The sequence below is a fragment of the Triturus cristatus genome, chromosome 12, assembly GCF_964204655.1.
Source record: "Triturus cristatus chromosome 12, aTriCri1.1, whole genome shotgun sequence".
NCBI lineage: Eukaryota > Metazoa > Chordata > Amphibia > Caudata > Salamandridae > Triturus > Triturus cristatus.
Window position 1 is genome coordinate 694,789,614 of NC_140595.1, and position 13,377 is coordinate 694,802,990.

Below are 13,377 nucleotides of genomic sequence, written 5' to 3' on the forward strand. Positions count from 1 at the left end.
CCGGAAAGCGGAAAGACTCTCCATTGAGCGGATGTTCACCGGCAAATTGTTCCAAAGTTTGGCTCCTAGTACTCTAAAGGAGTAGAACAGAGTCCAAGTTCTATGAACCATTTCTTAACAAGTCTAAGCCAAGGAAAGGTTAGGCATCTATCAATGGCTAGAAGTTCTTTACTGCCTTCTCTATAGATCGCTATTACTGGCTTTGTCCATAGCCTAATCCAATAAAGAAACAGGCGTAGTGTTGAGATTTGCCCTATACGTTTTATATTTAAGTCATGAAACATTGGGGTAAGTGGTGTTGCCAGGGGTAACCCCAAGATTCTTCTCACAAACTTGTTCTCCCCGCTTTTCATTTGCTTAATATTGCCACTACCACAAAATTCTGTTCCATAAAGGGCAGCTGTCTGTACTTTACATTTATAAATCTCTAGCACTGGTGTCATTGGTTTACTTGAGGATAGGCTATACGTTTTAAGAATAGCCTCGGACCCCTGTGCGAGCACTATTGCAGAGTGGTTTATCTGTGATTTTCAAATACATTTTGAATCGAGTAGTATACCTAAATAGGTGAATTTTAGGACATGCTCCAATTTCTGATTATTCACCCTGAGATTGGTTCTGAAATCCTTGTGGGGATTTATGGCCATATACGTGGTTCTCCAATATGTATTTCTAGGCCTTTTGCATTAAAATACATATTAAAATTGTCCATTAAATTTTGCAAGCCCTCTGGCGTCTGTGAGATCAGGTTGGTATCGTCTGCAATTAATATTGCTGGGGCCAAGTTCCCGCTAAGCTTTAGAGGATAGTTTTTGAGTGTTTTTTTAGGTAATATAAGTAATCAACCACATCATTAATATAGAGCGAGAACAAAGTGAGCGCAAGCACACGTCCCTGTCTCACTCCTCTAGCTATAGGGATTGGTTCAATAAGTTCACCATTCATGCCCCAGCAAACTCTAGCATAATTATCATGATGAAAACTTGCCTTCTGATCTAGCATTTCTGAAGGTACTTTCTATTTTGTCAATGAGTCCCACAGTAAACCTCTGGGTACTAGATTGAATGCTGCCCTTAAATTTACAAATGCTATTTAGATATGGCCTCCCTTTCCCTTGGTGCATTTCTAGATAATGCACAGAAGTCTGAAGATTTGATCTATCGTACTTGTACGAACTCTAAATCCTCCCTGATATGGGGACAGTATGTTGTTATCTATCCGTTTATTTAGCCATTTCAAGAGATGTCTTGCATATATTTTTTGTAATACATCTATTAGGCTAATTGGCCTATAGTTCTCAAGTTTTTGTTTTCTACCTTTTTTATGAATAGGGACAATTTCAGCCCGTCTTCATGGGGAAAGGAACGTGGTTATATATGATCTGGACTTGTCAATGCTCACAAAACTTCTGAAGTAGGATTTTAGACTCTGTTGGCAATAGTGTATTTACTCCCATATCACTGGATGCTCTTTTTTCTCACAAACGATGACTCTCAGCATTTGGAGTTAGCATCTATGCTGCCAGAGTAGGGTGGTTCATTTAACGCCTAAATGGGAATCCACAGAACTTCCAATTAACCAATGGATTAATAAACTGTACATAAGAGGAAAACGATGCATACAAAAAATGTTGGTGTTGTAAATAAACTGACTAAGACATGGTCTTTTTTTTAAAGTATGCATAACTTAGCTGTTATGAACTGTTGTCTGATTTGTAATCAATCGTGTGGTAGTGGAATGATTAAAAAAAAGTATATATGTTTTGTATTGGAAAAAATAATTTTACACTGAACGAAACTAAAAAAAAATAGGCGCATCTTGCTAATATACAGCAGCAAAAATTTGGTAAGGTGCAACAATATTAGTGGAAGAACGTTGCTAGAATGTATAACCTATTTTTAATTGTTTTACATTTTATTGTCAAGAAGGGAACACCAAGACACTTTTGTAAAAACATGGCAAAGCAGGAAGCAATAATTATAACAATAATACATACAACAAGCATTCCGTATCATTCCAAATCATAGCATGAGCAGATTTAAAATATGTGAACTTCCTACTACTAATGGGCCATGTTCTAATAAATAGTCCCGGTTGATCTGATACTCTAAGCATCTTGGATACACTCCCATATGGAGTCAAATTGCTCTAGCCAGGGTCTTCTCCCTTTCAAAAGTTTCTCTCATAATTGCCCACCATTCAGCTTCTGAGGGAAGCTTAGATGAAATCCAGGCCCTGGCTATAGCAAGTCGAGCTGCCACCAGCATTATTGAAATAATTAATCTATGACCATGACTATCCTCTTTGTAGCCAAACATGATCTCAGCCAACGATAAAGTATAGTGGACCCTTAATCTAAGCTTCATAGCATATATGATCTTCTGTCAAAATGTTTCTAAGTCAGGACAAGTAGCGAACATGGGCAGAATATTAGCTGCCTGCAAGCCGTATTTGGGGCATTTACAGTGGTCCCCTCCTTGTCCCCCACCTTGTCCTCCCCCGCCTCAAGCCCATCCAGCAGTCCTTTCTGGGGTATAATATAGTGCACAAATCGTGCCGAACTGCTGCAACCTTAGACTGACAGAGTGTATTAATCGCTCTATAGTTCCAAACATCGTCTTGATTGCTTCAGAGGTGACATTTATCCCCAGAGTCTCACTCCATCTTGCTACTAGTTTTTCGCAACCATTTACTCTAAACTGGCACAAGCATTGGTACATCATGCTAATTGCTGACCGTCTATTCTGCCCGTACAGACATTCCCACACTGCGGAGCTCGATACTTTTAGCAGTGCATGGTGTCTCATAAAGTGATCCCTGAGCTGGAGGTATTTAAAGAACATCTGACGAGGAACATCGAATGTGAGTCGCAGGCTTTCAAATGAGCGAAAGCCATTATGGTCATATAACTGGCCCCGCCTGCTATCAGAGTCCTGAAATACCTCCGGAAACATTGGATTACCCCATTAGGGGAGATTATCATGGAAAAGAGAGATGGAACACATGGCAACGATCCTCTGCCATATGTGTACGCAATCCCTGATGGCCTTAAAGTGGACACGTTTGGAGCAGTTAGGGTCATTGATTCTGTATAAAAACATTCAGGGACGGCTTTAGCACTGGTGGCGCCCTGTGCGACAATGATTTTTGGCGCCCCCCCCCCCTCCCCTGAATGACCACCTCCTCAATGGATTTCTGCACTACCCACCCTTTAACGGTCTTCATAACCACTCTCTCTCAGATACATTTATTTAGTCGTATAGTGTCACTCATAAAAATGTAGGGTGTCAGAGCACTTTACATTGCACACACATTACAGAGACAATCAATCATATATGTGTAAATCAATCTATAGGAAACGTTACATAAGACGGAGACTACAAGGTAAAGGATTTATATGTCATCCATACTGGTAGGCAGTATAGTTTAAGGGGGCTTGCCTGGAGAAGCACAAACTCAGAATCTGAAACGTAACACCATGGTCCGGGGTTCTCTTTAATAATCAGAAATTATTTCTACCCAAATGAACCCTTTGTGAAACATTAGGATAATGAAAGTCTGGGGGAAAAAATCAATACGCTATAATTTATACTTGACGTCTGCATTTCAGTTCTTTGATGACAGTAGCTCACTATTTTACATTAGGAGTTTAACTTGTAAACTGCAAGTAACAAAAGGAAGTCTCTGAGGAAAGCAGTAACCCACTGACCTATTTATGTTCTATTCACTTTGTGATTTGCATGGTACACTTTCTTTGCAGCAGGCATATAAGCCCTCCGCACTACCTTATGAGGAATCAAAACTTCCAGCAGTCAAAACTTCCACTAGAGAAAACTACGGTCTCTCTACAGAAAGAACACTAATCACCGGAGCTAACTTGACATTTTTATTATTGCCTTAAAATTGCCGGAGGCCAGGAACACGGCAGCGTCTGCTTTAAAAAACAATATAAAGTAGCAAACAGGCGCCCCCTTTTGAAATCCGCGGATTCTAGCCCCCACTGGTTATACGGCAATTTCATTAGCCCTATTGCCTGTCATGATTTTTTGTACCCCCATATAAAACTGCTCAAGATACTATCTAATTTACTAAAGAAGGAGTTAGGGACGCGCATTGGAATTGACCAGAATAGTTATAAAAATGTTGGTAGCACTTTCATTTTTATAATGTTGCACCTCCCCAATATGCTAATTGGAAGCTTATGCCAGCTTTACAGTTGCTTGGTCATAACTTCCAGCAAAGGATCAAAATTTAGTGCTGGTATACGATCAATATTTGAGGAGATGCGTACCCCTAAGTAAGTAGCAGTGGGGCGGACACCTGAGATAGGTCGTTCAGGCTGGAAGTTAAGAAGCACTTGAGTCTTATTGATGTTCAGCCTGTAACCAGAAAGAAGACCACATTTATTTGCTTCCGTTTCAATAGCTTCTATCACCGATGCTGGTTCGGTAGTGAAGATGGCTATGTCGTCAGCATAAGCGATGATTTTCAGATGGCGCTGCCTTATGGTCAAAGGAAGTATCTGTACGTTAGCATGCAGCGCTTTAATGAATGGCTCAAAATTTAGGGGCATATCAACAAAGGCTTTATCTCTGCTTTTTTGGCTTTAAAAGCCAAAAAAGCAGAGATAAAACTAGCGCCCTATCAACAACAGGGTGCTAACACGCAAATTTGCATGTTAGCACCCTTTTACTTTACGCTTCCCCTTGCATCTCTAATGAGATGCAAAGGGGGCGTTCCAGAGTAAAATAATAGGAGAAATGTCGCTAAGCGACATTTCTCCTATTATCAAGAATGTCGCTAACCCTGTTAGAGACAAAAAAAGCAGCGCTAACCGCGGTTAACGCTGCTTTTTTACGTCTGCTAATTTTCAGACTTAGCCATGATATCCTTTGGAAGGAGGATATCATGGCTAAGTTTGCCTGTCCCTATCAACAAGGTAACGTGTGATTATCGCTGGGTTTCCAGCGATAATCTCACGTTAGCCTGTTAGCGTGTAGATTTTTATCACTATTGAGATAAGCGTTGCTAATAGCACGCTATCTCAGCGATAAAAATTCACGCTAGCCGGCGATAATTATCCTCACGCTAAGAGCGCTGAGCAATAATTATCGCCGGTTGTTGTTGATATGCCCCATAGTGCGAAGAGGAGAGGAGAAATAGAGCATTTTTGTCTGGTGTCGCACTGAATTCGAAACGGAGCTGTTTGCAAGCTGTCGTAATACAATTTAGCCTGAGGTCTACTGTACAAGGCTTGTACCCATTTACCTTATCTTCCTCTTAATCCAAATGATGTAAGTGTTGCCCATAAGCAATCCCAAGAAACCTGGTCGAAAGCCTTTTCGGTGCCTAGCAAGACCATGGCCAAGCTCGGCATTGACTTCCCAGCAATGTCAAAACCCCCACTGCGGTGTTAAGATCAGCGGTGGTTTCTCTACCCAGTATAAAGCCATGCTGCTGGCAAGAAATTAAGCCTGGCATCATGGGAGCCAGTCGGGTGGCCAGGATTTTAGCAAGTATCTTTGCATCCGCGTTTATAAGGGTTAGCGGCCGGTAAGAACTGATGTCCTCAGATGGCTTGTCCTTTTTCAAGAAAAAGACTATCTTTGTAATATTTCATGACTCAGGAGCCAAGTCTCTTGATCCTATAAGTTGAATAACCTCTCCCAGTAAAAGAACCATAGCACTCTTACAGGCTTTGTAAATCTCGGCTGGGATTGAGGCTTCACCGGCCACTTTCCCCGATGGTAACCCAAGTATTGCTTCAATGATTTCCTCATGCGTAACTTCTTGCTCCAACAAGGCAGAGTCCTCCTCCCTCAAAAGCGGGAGCTTACTCACCATTAAATATTCCTGAATTCCTGTCTCGTCCCGCACCACCTTTTGTTTATAAAGTTTTTGATAGAAGATGCAGAATTGCTCGACTATAGTTTAAGCTTATGAATGCTTATGTAGTATGCCGTTCTCCCCTTTGATGACTTTTATCAGTGTCTTCGCTCGAATTGTCTGCTAGCTGATGAGAAAGCACATTCCCTACTCGATCCCTATACTCATAATTTAACAACCTGTGCTTGTTGTAGGTCACAGCAATTTTCTCTCCGAAAAACCTGCTTATAGGCAGTCGCTCATCTATTAGGGACGTATACAATAGATCCTGATCTAGAGTGCCTCACCGAGTTGCATCTGCATGGCGAAGTTCACTGGCTAATAGTTTTTGAAAAGCAGTTCTGTGTGTGGGTTCTCCCTCCCTGTTTTGCTGCCTTAGATACTTCTGGGTAACCCCCTAGTATATGCCTTATGCGCGTCTCACACTATACAAGGAGAGGCCGACCCCACGTTATCCTCAAGGAACACTGCACATTTTTTATGAATAAGAGCTAAGTAGTTGCCATCGATAAGTAGATAGCGTGGGAATGAAAAGGGCCGAGATGTTTTGAGCCTTGACTTAACCTGAAAAAATAACAATATGGGTTTATGATCAGATGCAATCATAGGGCATACTTCCATGTCAGCAGTTGACAGTATATTGTCAGAAATCCAAGCAAAGTCTATTGTAGAATACTGTCAATGTGGAGCAGAGTAGTAAGTATACCCTGGACCAGGTGGATAGAGTGAGCGCCAAGTGTTCTTTAAAGAGTGCAGCTGCCCCATATCAAGGATTGAAGCTCTCACCTTCATAATTTTAGGAGTGGCCACCTGGTTTGTGGAGTCAATGGCATATTTCACTATGCAGTTAAAATCACCCAAACTAATAAAGTCAAACACAGCATGTTCATCGACATTGGGGTCATATATTGCGCAAAACACATACTTCGTACCCTTGATTTCCACTTGCATCTGTGTCCATCTACCTCTTTGGTCAGCCAAGGACTCTATAATCTAGTGCCTTGCTCGCCAGTATAGCAGTACCCCTTATAGACGTGATCTGAGATGTACAGATAATTATTTGATACCCAAGATGCTTAAGCAAGCCTCGGTCTTTATAAGCTAAATGCGTCTCTGTACGCTTTCAGCTCCTCCTGAACTAATTGACGCTCAGCTCCACTATTTAGGCCTGACACATTCTGGGCTATTCATCTAATCAGTGCCATAAAACTTGGCGATCTGTGCCACTACCGTGTATTTAAGTATGGACCCATTATCTATCCTCAAGTCGTCTTTCTGTCCCTAATCCTGCCCCCTGACCCCCCTCCTTCCCCAATTATGTGTGCCTTTTTTGAATTTTCCATCAGCAACCTCCCCTGCCCCCATTTCCTCATGCACTCCTACCCCTTCCCCGCTGCCCCCCCAGTATTGAGAAGAAGGAATCATCGTTCTTATAGGCTGCTGGTTGAATTGGCAGCTATCAGCCCACAGCACACCCAGAGCAGCCCTCCGTCCACCCATCACCCGCCACCAAAGTGCCCCGTGGAGAAAAAAAAGAAAAAGGTAGAGACATTCCAAAATCAGGATAAAAGTGGGAAGAGGGAGAAAACAGAAATCAATCTGTTGATTTGCCTTATTTCCGAAAATAAAGCACTTATTGTCTTTAGACTTCTAGGTCTTATTAGAAGCCCTCTCTAGCTGCCATTGGCTTAAAGCTTGCTTAGCCTCATGGTCCATGAGAAAAAACTGCAAATGTCCGTCTTTTATACCTTTTAGTCATGCTGGCTCTTGAAAAAACACCTGGGCGTTTTCCGCCATTATAAGATCGATAAGTTGTCTCATCTTCCAGTGTCTGTCCATGGTTGCTCTGCATAGGTCTAATCTGACAAAGATAGAAAGGGAGTCTACAACTACTGGGGAACAAGGCCTAGCTTTAATAGATATCACCAGGCTTAATAAAAAAAATCAGAAAGGCCTGGGATAATGAGAGTTTGGTTTGTGCAGAACTATAGGCAGTCTATGTGCTCACTGGATTTGACAATCCCAGTCTGACAGTTCAGTGAAAGCCCTTTGGAATAGCTGAACCACACAGGCACAAGGGTCAGAGTCCTACTTGCCTTCGGGGACCCCGAACAGCCTTAAGTTGTTACAACGCTGCGGGTTCTCCAAGTCCTCTATTTTAGTTGGCAAGGCTAGTATTTTCTTGTCATGAGATTGTACAATTCTAGTGGTTGCTGTGGTTGCCTCTTCTGTCTCGTGACCCGTGTTTGCAGCTCAGTGATGTCCTTCGTTCGTACCCCCACCGTGCTGGTCACCTCATTTAAGGACTGCTGGATACTGAGATTGTCTGCCCTAGCCTGCGCATAGTGGTCTTGTGCCTCCAGCCTTTGCTCCTGCAATGCCTGCAGGATTAGAGAGAGTGATGGTTCTTCAGAGTTTGAGGAGCCCCTCATCAATTGTTTCCCAGCAGTATCCTCCCCTTCACTGCCAATGTCGGGGTTTGATTGAGACTCAAGTGGTTCGGGGGTATGTGTTTGGTAAGCAGACGGAGCCAATACATCTGGCCGGAGGCCAGTGAGTAAGCCAAGTGTGTACCTTCTAGCGATGGCTGGAGCCTTAGGACCCAGCCCAGATCCCGTGCCTGAGCTTGATAGCTGGGAGATCAGAGATTTCAGTTCCCCCTTTGATTGTACACACTTACAAAGGGGGCAACCATCTGGAGTGACCTTTGTATGAGTGCTAGAGCTATTATAGTGATTGCTTCCATACAAATATAAGCCTTTCTTCCCCAACCTGCTTGATTTAGGTTTCTCTTTCTTACTCCCAGGGGATGGACTTGACCCCAGCCAGGTACCCGATTTTGGTTTTACCATGCCCAAAGAGGGTGGCCTCCTGGAACTTGCGTGTCTTCCACAGGTCCAGAAGCATCCTGAAGTGTTGGGTCTGAGGGTCCAACATTTATACCTGGTGCCAGCTTTGAAGTGGGAGAAGCTTCTAGAGTGCTCCCCCTACAGAGGCGTCTGGAATTTCTTGCCTCCTTGTCTTGACCCAAACTCACCTAGGGACGCAAAATATTAGTGTGAAACCTTTTATGAGTGTTCTGAGGCAGAGTCTGTGTGATGTGCAAGTGTGGTTGGTCACAGCTCCCCCTCTCCTGATAGAGATGGATCATCTTGCCAACACCTATTCTCCGCTAAGATTAAGACAGTTGGAATGTTATTGGATCATCCAATTGAGGGCGGTGCAGCAGGGTTTGAATGTGGACAAGGAACTACATGTGTTTCTGTAGATCTGTGAACAATTGTATCATGCAACAATAGTGTATGCCATATTGTTACAGCACACAATTATGTATGTTGATTGTAGTATATTGGGGAATATAACACCATCTATTGTGCAACATTGTGTGAATTCTGAAACATGCACCTCAACAATGAGTCACATGCTACTAGTTCGCCCAATCCCTTGATGCTTGGCCCATAGACCATGACCATGGGTATTTTATCAGCAGCTGGTCACACAGCACACACTCACATTTATCCTGTCTAATAAGGCTTTATTACATAGTTGACTATTACCCAGACTTATGAGCCGAATCAGAAACATGTCAATTCTATCATCAGATGCATTGGTCTGCTGACCTTAAATGCAGTCCTCACCCAGGATGTGTACTAAGATATGTGGTCATCCCCAATCCTGGGGTCACATACAGGTTTGTTACGTTTTCAATCTTCGGATACAATTGCTAACAGCAATGCACCCTTACCAGACCCAATTGCCTTTGCGGCTGGACTGAGTTCGGACCTCACATTACTCCATCAATTCACCATTTTCTAAACAAAGTGGAATCCGATGACCAAGCCAACATTTCGTCCGTGAACTAGCTAGGAGTTACCCACCTTGGTGGGTTCTCCCTATTGGTACTACATCACTTTTGCACACAATACAGGGCGACAGACTACTCCTGCATGTATACTGTGTTGCAAGTCCTGTGGTTTACAGAACTGGTAAGAACTGTTCTCCTTCTCTGCTTCTCCGCTCAGATTACTCACCTTAAACCTTCTCACAATCCCGAGTTAGGGGAAAGGATTTCATGCTATTTGTCCTCCCATCTTACTGTTAAGACCCCGCTTTGTGATACCGTCTATCAGCCGCGGTCCATGCAGGTAACAGAAGTGGGGCAGCGGGGCCACGTGGGGGTGTATTTCGAAGGACAGAGGGAAAATTAATTAATTATTTATTTTTCCCTCGGCATCACCCCTCGAAACCCCCCCCCCCATATGGCCCCACCGACTCACCACTGTTTCCTGCACGGACAGTGGCTGCCGTCTATATTTTTTACAGAAGGCTTATGAGGGTCCTGCCCATCCCCTGACCAGTGGATCTTTACCACGTTGGGATCCCACATGCTATGACTATCTCGACTGTTACAGAACTTCAACATGAGCTACAACAAGCTTAGAGGAAGGGTAAGTGCCTGCACCTTCTTCTTTGCTGGTTTTTACAGTCTCATTTTTACACTGTACTTAACAGGTTACTGTTACTAGTCTTTATTTAGAATGCATATTTTCACAAACAATTGGGTTCTTTTTAACAGATGCTTTCTGAATCCTCAGTCATTGGGACATCTACCACAACGACGAGGTCTACAGACTGACGTTCCATTAACCTTGACATATGAACATAAAAGAAGGAGAGACGTCAATTTTCTATTTGGACCTCCATCCATGCACGTAGGTACGAAATACCTCCACACAGCCTACACCCACAACATGATTAAGAGATTATAGGCATCGTGTAAATTCACAATTAATGCACATTGGACATTTTTATCAAACTAACAAAACCATTTGATTCTTTTAATAGACCACTCTACAGGCACTTTATGATTTCCCACTAATCAATTTGCAGGCACCTTACAGTATAAACCTTTATAGGATAGTGACATTTCAAACACATCCCTTCCCTATGGGGTTCTTTTGGATGCATGTACATTAATCACCGCAGTGGGTTGAACAGGTGATGGCACACGAATGAGGGGATGGCACTGATTTCTTGGTGTCAGGAATACGGAATATATAATCATGCAAAAAAACTGTACAATAGGATCTCGCAGGCTTGAAAAAGTCCAGGAGGAAGAAACATGTGTCAGCTGCAGTGTTTATGGACATTAATGTAGAAAGAATTTTCTTCTGAAGTAAACAAGACTGAAGTACTGTGCCTTTTGACTGGATTCAACTACTGGAAGAGTGGAACTCGACAAAGAAAGGAACTAATAATAACAAACTGGACTGTGTGTGCTTGAGTGCTAAACTTTGTGTTAGTTAGTAGGTCTGAATTTTTTATAAGTGCGGTCGATTTGCACCAAAGGTGGCTGGATGCAGACAGCATGATAGCACCACTAAGTGAAAAGACATTTGACTCTGTTGTGTTAATTTATTCTTGGTTCTCTTATGGCCTTAAACTAGAGGTAGATGTGCAGACACCAGCTTAGCCACCGTATGTCAATGTCAATGTCAAAGATTTTTATATAGCGCACAAATCACCAAAGGTCGCAGGGCGCTCGCAACCAAGACAAAGAGACTGGACAGTAACGTTATATTGATGTGCCTAAGCTTTTTGGGAAAAGAGCCAGGTTTTCAGCTTTCTGCGAAAAAGTAGATGGTCGGTTATGGAAAGTAAATCCAAAGGAAGTCTATTCCATAGCGTGGGAGCCTGGTATGAAAAAGAGCGACCTCCATTGCGGGCAGTCCGGACACGGGGTTGGACAAGTAGAGGTCTAGCGCTGGACCGCAGCGAGCGTCCTGGGACGTACCTTTGAAGTTTTTTTGCCAAGTATAGAGGGCCGGTGCCTTGCATCAGCTTATGCGTAAGGCATAGGATTTTAAAGCGCCCTCTTTGGCGAATTGACAACCAATGTAGGGTATTCAAAATGGGAGCAGAGGGAGTGCGTGGAGGGAGGTCCAGAACAAGCCTCGCGGCCATGTTCTGGAGAATCTGTAGTTTGCAGAGTTGATCCTGGTTGAGTGCTGTAAATAAGGCATTGCCATAATCTAAACGACTGATGATTAGACCCTGGACCAGAGGTTTCCTGGCCTCTATGGGTAGCCATTTAAAAATCTTGCGTAGCAGACGCATGATGCCAAAACAGGTCCCCAGCACTTGATTTACGTGGGTTTTCAGAGATAAAGAATTATCAATTGTAATACCCAGGTTACGGACTGCGAGCTTGGGCGTAGGGCAGGTACCCAGCTCTGGAGGCCACCAGTCACAGGTCCAGAACTTTTCAGCCTTCCCGAATAGGATTACCTCGGTCTTCCCACCGTTAAGCTGAAGCCTGTTTAAATGCATCCAGTCATTGATCTTAATTAAACAGCTCTTGAAACGTGTTTGGACATCAGACTGGTCAGGATCACAAGTCACTAACAGCTGAGTATCATCGGCATATGATAGGGTGTCAAAACCATAAGACCTGATGATGTCGGCCAACGGGGCTAGGTAAACATTAAACAGCATTGGGCTGAGGATCGAGCCCTGCGGGACCCCGACCGTTACTGGGTAGGAACGGGAGGTAATCCCGTCCACAGAAACCTTAGTAAAACGATCCGCCAGATAGCTCGCAAACCAGTCCAGGGCCCTCCCTCTGACACCAATCTCCCACAAACGATGTTTGAGAATACTGTGGGAGATTGTGTCGAATGCTGCCGACAGGTCCAAAAGGACCAGGATTGCCGACTCTCGGCGATCCAGGGCCAGTCTGATATTGTCCACTACCTCAATAAGTGTGGTCTCCGTGCTATGAGCCGCACGGAAGCCTGATTGGGAGGGATCGAGGAGCCTGTGGGTCTCTAGATAGGTCGTGAGACGTTTATTAACTAAGAGCTCCAGGACCTTCCCAAAGTAGGGGAGCAAAGAGATAGGACGATAGTTGGCTGGCAGGCTAGGGTCAGCCGAGGGTTTTTTAAGAATGGGCTTCACCTGTGCCTGTTTCCATCTTCGGGGGAATGTGGCTTGATTAAGAGACTGGTTGAAAACAACGGTTAAGGTATCCACAAATAGAGGTAAAATTTTGGCACAGGAGCGGGGAGGAAAGGGATCGGCGGGGGAGCCAGACTTAACCCTTACTAGGCTCTCCCTGACTTCGATGCTTGTTATGGGATCAAACTCCGTTAATAAAGGAATGTTATTCTGTTGAGGCGAGGGACTAGTTTGACTCATATTGGTGGTATGGCAGACATGAACGGCTGTCCGAGAAAGAAATGAGGCATAGATAGTTTTGATCTTGTTATCAAAAAACAAGGCAGTGGAGTCGACCCAGTCTTGGGTAGGTACAAAAGAAGATCGCTCAACCTGAGGGGCGGTAAATTCCTTCAGTATCTTGTGTAGCTCTTTACTAGAGTGAGCCGCTTTGTTGATACGCTGAGTAAGATAAGCCCTTTTTGCGGATTTGATCCGTATGCTAGGTTTTGAACACCTATTCCCCCTTGTCTCACTTTTTGGAAGTAATAAAAC